This window comes from Triticum urartu, chromosome 4 (assembly GCF_003073215.2).
Source record: "Triticum urartu cultivar G1812 chromosome 4, Tu2.1, whole genome shotgun sequence".
Taxonomy (NCBI): Eukaryota; Viridiplantae; Streptophyta; class Magnoliopsida; order Poales; family Poaceae; genus Triticum; species Triticum urartu.
The window spans coordinates 212,361,197-212,364,843 of NC_053025.1; positions in this window are offsets into that span (position 1 = coordinate 212,361,197).

Consider the following 3,647-nt stretch of genomic DNA (forward strand, 5'->3'; position numbering starts at 1 on the left):
AACATCTTGTAGGGAGCAAGATCAAATGCCCAAATGTTCTTATTATGTATTTTGTTCCTGAGTCGCTTGCTACTTGCCCTATCAGTCCTAACCTTGATCTAAGCTTTCATAATCCACTTGCTCATCAAATGTTTATGCTTCACAATTCTCTTCGTGAAGCCTATCCCCCTAATTGCACTGTAGGGTATGACACCAGCTGCTTCAGAATGGATTATTGATAGTGGATGTACTAATCACATGACTAGCAAGCAAAGTATTCTCATGGAGTCAACTCTACGTCCATCTGACAAAAGTCACATCACATTTGTTGATACTGGCAAAAGCAAGGTATTGGGTCTAGGTAGAGTTGCAATCTCAAAGGATCAGCACATGGATAAAGTGATGCTTGTTGAATCCCTTGGTTTCAACTTAATGTCCGTCTCAATGCTTTGCGATTTGAATATGATTGTAATATTTGGAAAATATCATTGCCTATTTCTAGTGGAATCTGACAAGTCTCTAGTCTTTGAAGGGTATCGGAAAGATGATTTGTACATGGTAGATTTCTCAGCAGGACCACAGCTCGCCGTATGTCTTCTTGCAAAAGCTTCAGAATGCTGGCTCTGGCATCGGAGGCTAGGGCATGCTGGCCTGAGGAATTTGCACACTCTTGCAAAGAATAAGCATATCATAGGCATTGAGGGCGTCAAATTCAAGAAGGATCACCTATGCGGTGCCTGCGAAGCTGGAAAGATGACGAGGGCCAAGCATACCTTGAAGACAATCATGACAATGACTCAACCCTTCGAACTGCTACACATGGACCTCTTTGGTCCTACTCACTACTCAACTCTTACTACTACTGCTTGTCTCTATGGCTTCGTCATTTTTCATGATTATTCAAGATATACATGGGTGCATATAATTCTCTACAAGACTGAAGTGCAGGATGTCTTCAGACGCTTCGCAAATCGAGCCATGAATAACTATGGTGTCAAGATCAAGCACATCCAAAGTGACAACGGCACTGAATTCAAGAACACCGGCCTTGACACTTATCTTGATACATTGGGCATCACTCATGAGTTCTCAGCCCCGTACCTGCCGTAGTAGAATGGCATCATGGAACACAAGAACAAAACACTCATTGACATGGCTCGGACGATGCTCGATGAATACAAGACTCCAAGGAAGTTCTGGCCTGAAGCCATTGATACTTCATGCCATGTCATCAACCATGTTTATCTTCACAAGCTTCTGAACAAAACATCCTATGAACTCCTCACTGGCAAGAAGCCAAATGTCAGTTACTCCAGAGTATTTGGTGCCAGGTGCTGGATCAAGGATCCTCATCACACTTCAAAATTTGCACCGAAAGCACATGAAGGTTTTATGCTTGGTTATGGAAAGGATTCTCACTCCTACAGAGTCTTCAACCTCTTTCACTATAAAGTGGTTGAAACTGTGGATGTGCGGTTCGATGAGACTAATGGCTCGCAAAGAGAGCACCTGCCAAATGTGCTAGATGAAATTCCACCCAGTGAATTCATCAAGCTTATGGGAACTGGAGAAACCATACCGTCTGAAGTACAGCCTAAAGAGGAACTTATCATCTCTGCACCTGATCAGCCTAAAGAAAATGCTCAGCCTGAAGACAATCCTTCAAACAATGAAAATGATCAGCAAGAGCAAAATCTTCGTCTAGTTCATCCTCGTGTTGCAAATGAAGTACAAATTGAGAAGATAATCGATAGCATCAATGCACCTGGTCCACTCACTCGATCAAGGGCAACACAACTAGCAAATTTATGTGGACACTTTGCATTCGTCTCAATATCAGAACCCAAGAAAATTGACGAAGCCTTCATGGAACCTGAATGGATTCAAGCTATGCAAGAAGAGCTTCAACAGTTTGAGCTGAATAATGTATGGGAACTGGTCAAGCGTTCTGATCCTCGTAAACACAATATCATAGGCACTAAATGGATATATCACAACAAGCAAGATGAGCATGGTCAAGTTGTCAAAAACAAGGCTTGTATCGTTGCTCAAGGATACACTCAAGTTGAAGTAATTGACTTCGATGAAACATTTCTCCTGTGGCTAGTCTTGAAGCCATACGCATACTGCTAGCCTATGCAAATAATCATAACATCCTTTTGTATCAAATGGATGTGAAGACTGCTTTTCTCAATGGAAAGATTGAAGAAGAAGTGTATGTTGTACAACCGCCTGGCTTTGAAGATCCAAAACATCCTGACATGGTTTCAAAGATCAACAAGGCACTGTATGGCCTCAAACAAGCCCCTCGTGCTTGGTATGACACACTCAAAGACTTCCTGAAGAGCAAAGGCTTCAAACCTGGTTCCTTGGATCCCACTCTCTTCACGAAGACATATGATGGTGAACTGTTTGTGTGCCAAATATATGTGGATGACATTATCTTTGGCTGCACTAATCAGAAATACAGTGATGAGTTTGGATACATGATGCAAGAGCAATATTAGATCTCCATGATGGGTGAGCTGAAGTTCTTCCTTGGTCTTCAAATACGACAGCAACGCAACGACATCTTCATATCTCAAGAGAAATACCTCAAAGATTGCCTGAAGAAGTTTGGAATGCAAGACTGCAAAGGTTATACGACGCCAATGCCTACCAAGAGTCATCTAGATTCTGACGCAAATGGTAAAGAGTTCGATCAAAAGGTATACCGCTCCATGATTGGTTCTTTGCTTTATTTATGTGCATCTAGGCCAGATATCATGCTTAGTGTTTGCATGTGTGCCCGATTCCAAGCGGCACCAAAGGAATCGCATCACTTAGCTGTGAAGCGAATTCTTCAATATTTGGCTTACACCCCGACACTAGGATTATGGTATCCAAAGGGCTCAGAGTTTGATCTAGTTGTATTCTCAGATGCTGATTATGATGGTAACAAGGTGGATCGCAAGTCTACATCAGGCACATGTCACTTTCTGGGACGATCACTTGTTTGTTGGTCTTCAAACAAGCAGAACTGTGTATCTCTCTCCACTGCTAAATCTAAATACATTGCTGCTAGATCTTGCTACGCTCAGCTTCTATGGATGAAGCAAACACTCAAAGACTATGGCATTCATCTAAAGCAAGTGCCACTCTACTGCGAAAATGAAAGCCCCATCAAGATCACCAACAACCTAGTTCAGCACTCGAAGACAAAGCACACTCAGATCCGTCATCACATTCTCAGAGATCATGTCATGAAGGAAGACATTGATATCATTCACGTCAACACTGAAGAGCAGCTGGCAGATATCTTCACGAAGCCCCTGGATGAGAAAAGGTTTTGCAAGTTGCGGTGTGAGCTAAATATCTTGGAATCCTCAAATGTCCTATGATCATGCACACATCCTAACACTGATGCATGTTGATGACTTAGATGTGCAAACACACGAAGTAATGTATATCTTCAACAAATGAAGACTTACACTCTAAGTGTGAATACATTAAAGCAGAATTTGACTTCGGAGCGCCATGATAATTGTGCGCCGTGTCTGGGTCTAATACTTCCTATATGGTGGGTAACGCCACCACCAAACTTTTGTTTGGAGTATTTTCTGTTGGCGTTATATTTGCAAAGTCTTCGCATTTGGTTTGTCTTCAATATTAACATGGCTTCATGTTTA